This window comes from Coregonus clupeaformis, chromosome 2 (genome assembly GCF_020615455.1).
Source record: "Coregonus clupeaformis isolate EN_2021a chromosome 2, ASM2061545v1, whole genome shotgun sequence".
Taxonomy (NCBI): domain Eukaryota; kingdom Metazoa; phylum Chordata; class Actinopteri; order Salmoniformes; family Salmonidae; genus Coregonus; species Coregonus clupeaformis.
In genome coordinates, this window is record NC_059193.1 from 29,415,318 (window position 1) to 29,428,338 (window position 13,021).

The 13,021-nt window shown below is 40.6% G+C and overlaps 1 protein-coding gene across 2 annotated transcripts in view; it reads right to left on the minus strand.

Moving 5' to 3' along the window:
- The window catches only part of LOC121534572 (teneurin-3), a 190,822-nt gene extending 180,375 nt beyond the window's left edge, over positions 1-10,447 (minus strand). For both annotated transcript variants that reach the window (XM_041841165.2, XM_041841149.2), the window contains exon 1: positions 10,012-10,447. The gene's annotated coding sequence lies outside the window, so the exon portion shown is untranslated. The remainder of the gene's footprint in view (positions 1-10,011) is intronic.
- Positions 10,448-13,021: the final 2,574 nt, after the last annotated feature.

Below are 13,021 nucleotides of genomic sequence, written 5' to 3' on the forward strand. Positions count from 1 at the left end.
AGATTAGCATAAAGACAGACAATATACACACATTAAGATACAAAACAGTCAATTAAAACAAACACATTATTCATTATAAAAATCCTCTGTCAGCTGTCTGAATTTCCCTAGGGACTTCAAAACAACCAAATCAAAATATCTTTCTGAGATTAATTTCCTTGCACCCTATGTTTGGATTAAAGGCCGAATTACCTAACTCTGTAGACACCAGAGGAGTCTCCAAAGTTATCAAACCCGTTCACAGGGTTGGTTAACTTGTATTTTTTAATCTTAACAGTGATGTTAGGTAAGTCGGAAGCTTATGGAGCAGGGCTTTGTAAACAAAAAGAGTGTAATGATGTGATCTACATGACTTTAAAGAGGTCCAGCCAACCTTTTGGTAAAGAATGCAGTGATGAGTAATAAAACTGTCTCCTGTGATAAAACGAAGGGCGCTATGATAAACGGCATCCAGGGGTTTAAGAGTAGTTGCAGCTGCACTTTGATAAATAGTATCACCATAATCAAGACCAGGTAGAAAGATCTTCTGACTAGAGAGGCAAGATCTGTTTCTATAAAAAATTGTAATTTTTTTTTTTAAATCTTAGCTTCTTAACAAACTCATTCGTGTGCTTTTTAAACTTTAAATTATTGTCAATCCAAATACCAAGATATTTGTATGCAGGGACTTGAGTGAAGATGTAATCCATCTGAGACAATCTTACGAGAACTTGAAAACAGCTTGTATTTAGTTGTGCCTGTATTAAGCAGAAGTTTTCAAATCAGCAGTCGGGGCAATTGCGTACATAATAGTATCATCCGCATATAGATGAAATTGACAATTTTTTACAGATTTACAGTGAGGGAAAAAAGTATTTGATCCCCTGCTGATTTTGTACGTTTGCCCACTGACAAAGACATGATCAGTCTATAATTTTAATGGTAGGTTTATTTGAACAGTGAGAGACAGAATAACAAAACAAAAAATCCAGAAAAATGCATGTCAAAAATGTTATAAAATTGACTTGCATTTTAATGAGGGAAATAAGTATTTGACCCCTCTGCAAAACATGACTTAGTACTTGGTGGAAAAACCGTTGTTGACAATCAGAGGTCAGACATTTCTTGTAGTTGGCCACCAGGTTTGCACACATCTCAGGAGGGATTTTGTTCCACTCCTCTTTGCAGATCTTCTCCAAGTCATTAAGGTTTCGAGGCTGACATTTGGCAACTCGAACCTTCAGCTCCCTCCACAGATTTTCTATGCGATTAAGGTCTGGAGACTGGCTAGGCCACTCCAGGACCTTAATGTGCTTCTTCTTGAGCCACTCCTTTGTTGCCTTTGCCGTGTGTTTTGGGTCATTGTCATGCTGGAATACCCATCCACGACCCATTTTCAATGCCCTGGCTGAGGGAAGGAGGTTCTCACCCAAGATTTGACGGTACATGGCCCCGTCCATCGTCCCTTTTTATATGGTGAAGTTGTCCTGGCCCCTTAGCAGAAAAACACCCCCAAAGCATAATGTTTCCACCTCCATGTTTGACGGTGGGGATGGTGTTCTTGGGGTCATAGGCAGCATTCCTCCTCCTCCAAACACGGTGAGTTGAGTTGATGCCAAAGAGCTCCATTTTGGTCTCATCTGACCACAACACTTTCACCCAGTTCTCCTCTGAATCATTCAGATGTTCATTGGCAAACTTCAGACGACACTGTATATGTGCTTTCATGAGCAGGGGGACCTTGCGGGCGCTGCAGGATTTCAGTCCTTCACGGCGTAGTGTGTTACCAATTGTTTTCTTGGTGACTATGGTCCCAGCTGCCTTGAGATCATTGACAAGATCCTCCCTTGTAGTTCTGGGCTGATTCCTCACCGTTCTCATGATCATTGCAACTCCACGAGGTGAGATCTTGCATGGAGCCCCAGGCCGAGGGAGACTGACAGTTATTTTGTGTTTCTTCCATTTGCGAATAATGGCACCAACTGTTGTCACCTTCTCACCAAGCTGCTTGGCGATGGTCTTGTAGCCCATTCCAGCCTTGTGTAGGTCTACAATCTTGTCCCTGACATCCTTCGAGAGCTCTTTGGTCTTGGCCATGGTGGAGAGTTTGGAATCTGATTGATTGATTGCTTCTGTGGACAGGTGTCTTTTATACAGGTAACAAACTGAGATTAGGAGTACTCCCTTTAAGAGTGTGCTCCTAATCTCAGCTCGTTACCTGTATAAAAGACACCTGGGAGCCAGAAATCATTCTGATTGAGAGGGGGTCAAATACTTATTTCCCTCATTAAAATGCAAATCAATTTCTAACATTTTTGACATGCGTTTTTCTGGATTTTGTTGTTCTTATTCTGTCTCTCACTGTTCAAATGAACCTACCATTAAAATTATAGACTGATCATTTCTTTGTCAGTGGGCAAACGTACAAAATCAGCAGGGGATCAAATACTTTTTTCCCTCACTGTACCAATAGCATTTCTATAAATAGTGAAAACAGGTCCTAGTATCGACCCCTAGGGAACACCTTTATGTACTTCAAGAAATTTGGACTTAACCCCAATCAATCATGAAGCCCTGAATTCTGTCACTAAGATAATCATGAAACCATGAGCAGGCGTCAGAGCTGAGGCCATTCGAGGACAACTTGTTCAATAAAATAGCATGATCAACAGTATCAAACGCTTTTGATAGGTCCAGAAACAAGGCAGCACAATTCATTTTAGCGTCTAACTACTAATGTGGTTGCCGTGATAGTAATGTGCCCTGGCCTAAACCCAGATTGATTTATATTCAAAATACCATGCTCAGATAAAACAGAGTGAAGTTGCTTATTTATAAAGATTCGAGAACCTTAGCTAGACATGAAAGCCTGGAAAATGGGGCAAGATCACTACTTTCCCTGCCTTTATGTCGTGGCAGCACATAAGCTGTTTTCCATACTTTAGGAATATTTCCTGATAACGATTTAAGATATGGGTTACTGAGCCAGCAATGAGGGGGGCAGCACACTTGAGCAGACCCGACTCCAATTGGTCAGCCCCTGTGGATTTTTTTGTATCTATAGCAAGTAAGGCAACAAGGACTTATTTTTTCTGTGAATTGCCATAATGCAAGAAAAAAACGTGACTACGATTTTGCAAGTAAATATGCAAAATTCCTCAATCAGCATTTAGCCCACTCTTAGAGAGAGTAGCGCTAGACGCTCTTTCAAAAAGATTGCCCGCTGAAATAAAATGAAGATTAAATGCATGAATTATGGCATTTTTGTCCATAATTGGGCCAGAGTCTGAATGCATTTGTTGGGTTAGAGAGGAAGTACAACCCTTCAGAGGTTTCACAGTTTTCCAGAATTTAGCCAGATTCAATCAGAAAGAGTGATTACATAATAAATCAGATCTCGCCTTTCTGATTAGTCTTATACATTGATTACTCAGTTGCCTAAAATATTGCCAATATTGCTCAGTTATCAGCTGTGACAGGTTTAGCTCAGAGCAAATATGTTTCATCGTATCTGACACTGGAGTCATCCAATCAATATTAAAAACTGCACATAATTAATAGTTCAGATTTACCATACTTAGATAGTAATTCAGATAAATTGTTAAGAGCACATGAGGGAGCCGGGGGAGGGTGATACACTCCTACTAGTGTCAGCTGGTTATTATGACCAAGGCCCACATTAAGAACAAGACAATCAAACTCTTTAGGGACAGAGGAAGCCAGAGATACAGAAACATTTCAATTGCCCTTCGTAAATATGGCAACACCCCCACCTCCTCCAATTCTGGCCGATCTATAAACATTATAAACGGACAGAGACATCAGAATCCAGCACAGAATTATTCAACCAACTTTCAGAAATTATCAGAATGTCCCCATTGGATTGAGAAACCAGAATTTCAATAAAAGCCATATTTGAAGTCAAACTTTTGGCATTTACATGAACAAATCCAAGACCGCAGCTGCGGGATTTCAGGTCAGATGGAGTCTCTAAGGAGGTCCGGCAGCCTCGAGCCGGCAGCAAAACCCATTGTGGCTAATGGAGGAGCCAGTGCATCAGACACCCTCGAGGTCCGGTGAGAGGAGGAGCACAGCGGAGCCTAGTCCAAGGCAGAATCCCCCTGGGAAGGAGTCCAGATAGGGGACGATGGCGTTGGAACCTCCAAAGCCAGGAGAGTGAGGTTGTTCGACAACTGGATTTGGGGCCTGATTCCCAACGCCAAAGACACACTCGCCACAGGCCGCTTCCCTTCATTTGGCCTATGGCGGGTGACGCGCTTCCATGGTTGGGCAGCAGGAATGGTGACAGTATCATCCTCTAAATTAACCAGAAGCGACAGTCCTGCCCTATTTTCCAGGGGAGTGGGAGACTTCTTCAGGGAGGGATCCCTGGAAGGCATTGGCCATTCAGTCAATGAGTGTTGACATGGCGGTGATACTCTCAACACATAGGAACAGTGTCCAGCCTGTGGTGTCGAGAAGGAGAAGGTAGGCGGGGGTGCTTTCGCCAGTAGATTGTGCAAATTCTTAATCTGTTTGTAAACAATTGTTGCATCGGAACTCCGGTTGGTCCACATTATCCCGAAAGAGAGCAGGGTAAACACAGCTCCTTCAGAACACAAAATGCTACATTTTTCCTCTGAACAGGGAAGCCTCCATGCGAAGAGACATAGCAACTCAATCCGCGTTGCAGAGATAACGATTTCCAGGCACAGTAAAAATAAATAGAAACAAAATGAAGAGACAATAACTGATGTATTTCTCCCGGACCTAAACAGGCCGTTGGTAAATACACCCGAAACAAAAGGTTAAATTAAACGAAATAGACTCTACCCTGTTTAAACTTCACTTTCTGCAACAAACAGTTTCCCTCCCTATGCACTCGTAACTTGAATGCGCCTCGAGAGGAATATTTATCTTGCATAGAACACACAACAATAAGCCGACTAGGTAAATAGATCAACTATTCTACTATGGGGTTGTCAGATTTTTCTATTCGTTACTGGGGGGTTTTGCAGAGGAAAGGTATATCTGGACTGTTCTAGCATCTTCAAAGTGAACCTGGGAGGAAATACAGTATTTTTTCATGTTCCATATTTTGGTGGCGGCAATGATTTTGCCGTGGCGCAGCGCCACAGCAAAATGACTGCAGTGGAAACACTGCTCAAGACTGTTATCCAGCTGCGCTGAAGTCTAATCAAATCAAATGTATTTATAAAGACCTTTTTACAAATCAGCAGATGTCAAAGTGATTATACAGAAACCCAGCCTAAAACCCCAAACAGCAAGCAGATGCAGATGTAGAAGCACGGTGGCTAGGATAAACTCCCTAGAAAGGCAGGAACCTAGGATGAAACCTAGAGAGGAACCAGGCTCTGAGGGGTGGCCAGTCCTCTTCTGGCTGTGCCAGGTGGAGATTATAAGAGTACATGGGCATTAAGGCCAGATCGTTCTTCAAGATGTTCAAACGTTTGAAGTCTAGGCAAGTCTTCAGGTCTTAGAAAAGACTAGTCATCACACAAGCTATGTGATGTCACTTGAACCAAAGAAACAGATTTCAACCAGAAAAACATAATTATGACGCTCCATGCCACACAGTGAAAAACAAGTACCCCCACAAGCCTACTGAGCAGGAGTTGCAGGAAACCAATGTACACAAGCGTGTATGACACACATACAGTCGCTAGTGAAAGTCTACACACCCCTTGCACAGTCTTCACATTTTGCTGCCTTAAATTTTTATCTAAAAAAGGGATTACATTAGATTGAAAGTAAAATTATAGAACATTTTCCAAATTACTAAGAAATATAAAATGAGGATGTATCGATTTAGTTAGTACTCACTAACTGTAAGTTGCTCTGGATAAGAGCGTCTGCTAAATTACTAAAATGTAAAAAATGGAAGCACTTTTGGCAGGCATTACACCTGTGAATAATTTTGAATAAGATTTTACCAAACTCGCGAAACTCTTAGGGCTACATATATCCATGGTTTTTGTCAAAATTGCTCAAATTCAGTACATTTTACTGGCAATCATTGGACAGCAATATAAAACCTTGTCTGTGATTTTTTAAGCAGATTTGAGTCAGGACGGAGACTGGACCATTCAGGAACTCTTAACACCTCTTGAATAGCCATTCTGGTGTGTCTTTGGCATAAAATACATTTCTTGAGTGGTCTAGTCTCAGTCCTGATTTGCCTAAACGTGCTTGATAATCAGAGACAAGGTTTAATTATTGCTGTCCGTCAATGATTTCCAACCAAATTTACTGAGCATGAGCAATTTTGACAAAAACTATGGGAAAATGACCTAAGAGTTGTGCAAAGTTGGTAGAATATTATTGAAAATTATTCAAATCTGTAATGACTGCCAAAGGTGCTTCCACCAAGTATTAACTCTGGGGTGTGAAGACATATGCAATCAAGACGTCTTCTGTTTTTTTTTTTTATTAATTTGAAAAATCTAATTCAATCCCTTTTTAGATTAAATTTTAAGGCAGCAAAATGTGCAAGGGGTGTGTAGATTTTCACTAGGCACTGAAGATGATGCACAATTCCAAAGGAATGTATACAGCCAAAGCATCTCAGGTGTCCATATCTCAATTTGCCAAATAAGTGATTTGGATACTAAGTATCCTGTATAGAGATGCTAAATGTGTTTCAATAGTGGCCATGGTTTAAAATACAGTACCTTAAGGCTGAAAGAAGTAGGTGTTTAAAAACTGTAATAGTTTTAGCCAAGTAATCCTTGGTAGCCAACTTCCCTTACCATGTTATTTTTTCTCTTCAACAGCATACTGTGTAGTTAAGAACCATGGTGGCAATACATCAAACACTGTCATCAAATATCCCTGCCATACGCACATTTCAAGATCATGCCATCCTCCAAAATTCTTGGGTGATTTTCAGAGCAAAACCAGCAAGTTGAAAGATAACTTTACATTGCCACACTGTCAAACAATTGTGCTTATTCAAATTAATTCTAGAGAGATAAATGTATCCACTGGACCTTTTTAACTTGTATCTATAAAGACCACATCATCGGCCACATATGTTAATCTGTTCAATGGAGACAATTTCAAAAAATAAAATAAAAATCATTGTCATTCTAATTGAGATCAACAAGCTTTGCCTAAATGTTCACCTTAAAATGTCATACTAGCATATTACTTCCATCCATGGCACTGATGCAACAAAACATAACATATGCATCAGTTAGCCTAGGCTGCTAGCGTCTCATTCATTCATTTATTATTTCAAAATGTAACCTAAACTAGTTGAATAAAAGTAACATGGATTTCTTGCTTTCTTCTACAGTCATAAAAAAATGAATAAAACATATTCATTTTACATTTACATTTTAGTCATTCAGCAGATGCTCTTATCCAGAGCGACTTACAGTTAGTGAGTGCATACATTTTCATACTGGCCCCCCGTGGGAAACGAACCCACAACCCTGGCGTTGTAAGCGCCATGCTCTACCAACTGAGCTACAGGGGATGGATACTCCATCCATATTGATTCATAAACAATATTGTTTGGACCGTGTCACAGCTAAAATATAAATCTGACTCACAGCCAAAAACTCAAACAGCAGCAAGAGGATTCAGTAAGAATTCAGAAAAACTAGGTGAGATAACAGATCAGCCAAACAACGGCATAGCAGGCTGTTAAACGTAGCAGATTGGGGCCAACAATAATGCAAAGCAAATACAGCATAAAACCGATCTGCTGGGCCCAGGGATCTGTGAGCAGTTTGACAAGCTGCGAGGACCTTCACATGTTTACTTTGACGTGTTGAAACAGATGCCATTTACCATATCTAATGTAACATTTCATAAGGTCAACTATTGAGACTCCACGGGAAGACAAAATAGATATTTAATATGCAAGATAATAGGAGTGAGGGAGATGTCCAACCCAGCATCATCCCTCTGGACAGTCTTCATCACAGAAAATAGCATGTTTATTCTGTCGAAGAATGAGGCAACTGACGTGATTAAAATACAAATCTTATTTATATTGTAGGCCTATGGAATTAACGAAATTAGCCTGCTTCCAGTAAATAATATCTTCCAGCCTACAATATCTTTAATGTGCTTCTGTGTATGATATTGTTAAAATAGGCAAAGCATTGTTCAGTTGATATTCCATTGGTGTTGAAATGGATCAATATAAAGCCTGAAACACCTTTTATTACAATAAAGTTTATCTGAAAGTCTTATTTTGAATGTAGTAAAGCAATAGAAGTTGTCTGATTTCATTTAGGTGGACCAGGCCTCAGTGACTGCCTCACTGCCACCTCCAAAGTGAGAAAAACACTCAAATGAACTCAATGATCCCCATCATGACTGGGGGAATAAGATGAATTACTGTATAGGTAAGTAATGGAAGTAATAAGGTGCAGCCTAATGGACTGGGGACTTAATGCACTGTAGTTCCAACCTTAAGCAACATCTCCTGTGGCATTCTTTTTGGTGGCTGTCATTGGTCAAAATGTCCATATCAGGCATATCCTTGACATTTTGGTAACAATTCCTAAGAATACCCTCTTCATAATGCATTATAAGATCATGTATAACGCCTTATGAATTAGCCAATGCATTATGCAATATTATACTGAATATTCATGCCCTCAGAGGTATTGCCAGGTCACAAATAATAACATACACAAGTAGCCTACCAAACATCACATTATCCCAATACATTTCCATATGCAATACATAATTTATTGTATTGCCTACTCATGTTAAAGCCAAAGGAAAATAGGCCCAGCCATCATTCACTTTGCAAAATTAGCCTATCATGCATTGATGGTAGCCTATAATCAGGGCGGCAGGTAGCTTAGTGGGTAAGAGCGTTGTGCCAGTAACCGAAAGGTCGCTGGTTCTAATCCCCGAGCCGACTAGGTGAAAAATCTGTCGATGTGCCCTTGAGCAAGGCACTTAACCCTAATTGCTCCTGTAAGTCGCTCTGGATAAGAGCGTCTGCTAAATGACATAAAAAATAAAAGTATCTAGACAGTAAGGGCTATGATGAACAGATAAGCAAATATGTGTTTGTTATCCCAGTACACTAATCAGGCATAGGCCTATTCTACAATCAATCGACAACTCAAAAATGAACAAACAACCCCGGGACATACCAAGAACAGTCGGTCTATTTCGACCTAGAGGAATGATCGATAATAATAACCCAATACCGATTTATTGAGTGCTGCAGCTGCTTGTCGGAACTATTAAAAGAAAAGCAGTTGATGCCGTCTGACCACACCTGTGCTTGAATGTACTAGATCCAGCGTGCACATATAATACGAATTGTAATTCGTAGCATATCATACGAAATGGGTGATGGACATCCACAAATTAATACATACCATACGAAATGTAACATACAGTATTATACTAAATAGAGTGTCTGTATCTCAGATTTACATACACAGTAATATGAAATGCTCTGAGACCAGGTTACATTCAAAGCCCATGGCGAAGTTGGCTCAAACCAAAAGTCAGGTAATTAGTAGGGTTCGGTGTTCCCATGCACAAGTGACTGCTTTTCATAAAAAACGCTTTATCTGCCTTTGCAATAAAAAAAAAATGTTTTACTTCAAACATGTATTTTACTGAAGAGATGTTGTAGGCTGTTTCTGGACGATGCACCATGCTGCCTTGACAAAATGACAGATCCGCACAGATTACTGTTAGATTTGAGAATGGCGCTCCTCCCTCCCCGCTTTCGCCCGATGATGTGACGGGCCTTTGCCCGGTGCCCCACTGCTCAGTATATATGATAACATCGACTTTGTTCAGAAGAAACAGTCATTTACTGCCATGAAACTGTAGTCCTAGAACACCACCTCTTACGTTATTTAGGCTATGTATTTGTGCACGTTTACTGAAAAGCATTGTCAACCATTTAGGTGTGTATAAAAAAATATCATATCGATTTGAATCATAAAAATAGCAGAACATCAGTAAATAACCATGCATGTGTCAAAACGAAAGGTAACAGCCTAGTTGTTTTTGACTTACCCGATGCAACTAATTGAACAATCCCGTTGTCCGGAGCTGCAGAAAAACTTCCACAAAAGACATACAAACTTGCGCACCGTGTTGTCGTCGGTGATGATGGTGAGTGAAATTTCCCGCAATCACACCCTCAATATCATTGAAAAAAATGTGTGCCAAGCACTCTAAATTGTTGCAAATTCCTTAGCATACCATGAGACAACGCTATCTTGCAGTGTGAAGGTGTGCGGTGCTGCGTGTCAAGATTTCAGGAGCAAACGACGCGTCACAAACTCATGTGCTACTGCCAATGTTTCTTCCAATCATCTTCTTCCGCTCAGGGGTATCTATTCCCTTGCCTGCAGCAATCCTGACATGTCTGACTCTTCTTGCTCGTCATGCAGATGAGGACGTGTTCTTAATAGTGAGGCATTTTAGTAATAGTGAGGACGACGCTCTCCAATTATGGTTATGTTTTGTCTGTATGCACTCGTTAGCAGGAGAAATGCGCAGCGCAGCGCATCGCTCTGCCTCCACTGGGCCGTGCGCACCACTCTTCTTTATGGATTGGTCCTGATATCCTTGCAAATCGTCCCTTATGTGTCACATGCCACCGCTCATGAAAAAGTGCATAAAGCATTTGAGTAATGGGAGAAGCCTATGGTAGGTATTCATTTCCATCCCACTTTAGTTTGAAACAAGTGAAAACAGTACCATCATTTCAAAATAAAGTGAAAAGTAGCCTGTATACACTACCGGTGAAAAGTTTTAGAACACCTACTCACTCAAGGGTTTTTCTTTCTTTATTTTCTACTATTTTCTACATTGTAGAATAATAGTGAATACACCAAAACTATGAAATAGCACATATGGAATCATGCAGTAACCCAAAAAGTGTTAAACAAATAAAAATATATTTTATATTTGAGATTCTTCAAATAGTCACCCTTTGCCTTGATGACAGCTTTGCACACTCTTGGCATTCGCTCAACCAGCTTCATGAGGTAGTCACCTGGAATGCATTTCAATTAACAGGTGTGCCTTCTTAAAAGTTAATTTGTGGAATTTCTTTCCTTCTTAATGCGTTTGAGACAATCAGTTGTGACAAGGTATACAGAAGATAGCCCTATTTGGTAAAAGACCAAGTACATATTATGGCAAGAACAGCTCAAATAAGAAAAATTTAAACGACAGTCCATCATTACTTTAAGACATGAAGGTCAGTCAATACGGAACATTTCAAGAACGTTTAAAGTTTCTTCAAGTGCAGTCGCAAAAACCATCAAGCGCTATGATGAAACTGGCTCTTATGAGGACAGCCACAGGAATGGAAGACCAAGAGTTACCTCTGCTGCAGAGGATAAATTCATTAGAGTTACCAGCCTCAGAAATTGCAGCCCAAATAAATGTTTCACAGAGTTCAATTAACAGACACATCTCAACATCAACTGTTCAGAGGACTGTGTGAATCAGGCCTTCATGGTCGAATTGCTGCAAAGAAACCACTACTAAAGGACACCAATAAGAAGAAGAGACTTGGAAATGTGTTCTTTGGTCTGGAGTACAAATTGGAGATTTTTGGTTCCAACCGCCGTGTCTTTGTGAGACACGGTGTGGGTGAATGGATGATCTCCGCATGTGTATTTCCCCCTGTAAAGCATGGAGGATGAGGTGTTATGGTGTGGGGGTGCTTTGCTGGTGACACTGTCTGTGATTTATTTAGAATTCAAGGCACACTTAACCAGCATGGCTACCACAGCATTCTGCAGCGATACGCCATGCCATCTGGTTTGGGCTTAGTGGGACTATCATTACAATGACCCAACACACCTCCAGGCTGTGTAAGGTCTATTTTACCAAGAAGGAGAGTGATTTTGGGCAGCTCCATGGTAAGAAATGTGACCGTTCCTGGTGCAAAAACAATGTCCGATCCCGGAGCTCGAGTAAATGACATTACTAAGCTGCTCCCGAATGTACTATGTCAGGACATGGAAATCGATTGTATCGTAGTCCATGTGGGTTTTAATGACATTATGAAGGGCAGCTCTGAACAGTTGAAACTGGATTTTAAAGAGCTGATTGACTCTCTGCTAGACACTAACAAAAACCCATCATATCTGGCCCTGTGCCCTCTCTGAATCGTGGCATTGAACTTGCTCTAGCAGGATTCTTGCTCTTCACAACTGGCTACGTGATTATTTCAGCTCAATGGTTGTAACTTTTGTTGACAATTTCGATACCTTTTGGAAACAAAACATGTTTTATAAGGAGGATGGGATCCACCCAAATCATTTGGGTTCCTGGATCCTTCACAGCATTATAAGGCTGCGTTGAGACAATGACTTAGCAATGACCCAAGCCCAGCTTAGCTAATCCCTACCATTGTGACGCAGAGTTGTCGAAATGCTATAGCAAATATACATTACATCAGGGGCATCGGTAGTCACAATATAAGTAACCTAATTTATATCTGTCTAACTGCCCTGAATGCCACCGCTGATCCTACAGCTATTGTGTGCAGTAATCATGTGCCTAAGAACCCGATTTATACTGTTAGCACTGAGCCGGTGTACCCGAGGAGGCAGTCCACCGTGTGCAGCTCACCGTGCACTAACATAAAGAACATGAGCACATCTACTGCTGCTAAGCTACCCAGTAAAGCAATAAAAACAAGGAAGCATCCCAGAATAAAAGTGCTCAAAATAGCCCACGTTAACAAATGTAGCTTAAGAAACAAGGTTCATGAAATCAATAATTTGCTAGTAACAGATGGCATTCATATTCTGACTATCTCTGAAACTCACTTAGATAATAACTTTGATGATACAGTGGTGGCAATACAAGGTTATAACATTTACAGAAAATATAGAAATGCCAATGGTGGAGGTGTTGCTGTTTATATACAGAACCACATTCCTGTGAAGATTAGAGAGGATCTCATGTTAAATACTGTTGAAGTAATATGGCTACAGGTTCATCTGCCTCACCTAAAGCCAATTCTGGTGGGAAGCTGCTATAGACCACCAAGTGCTAT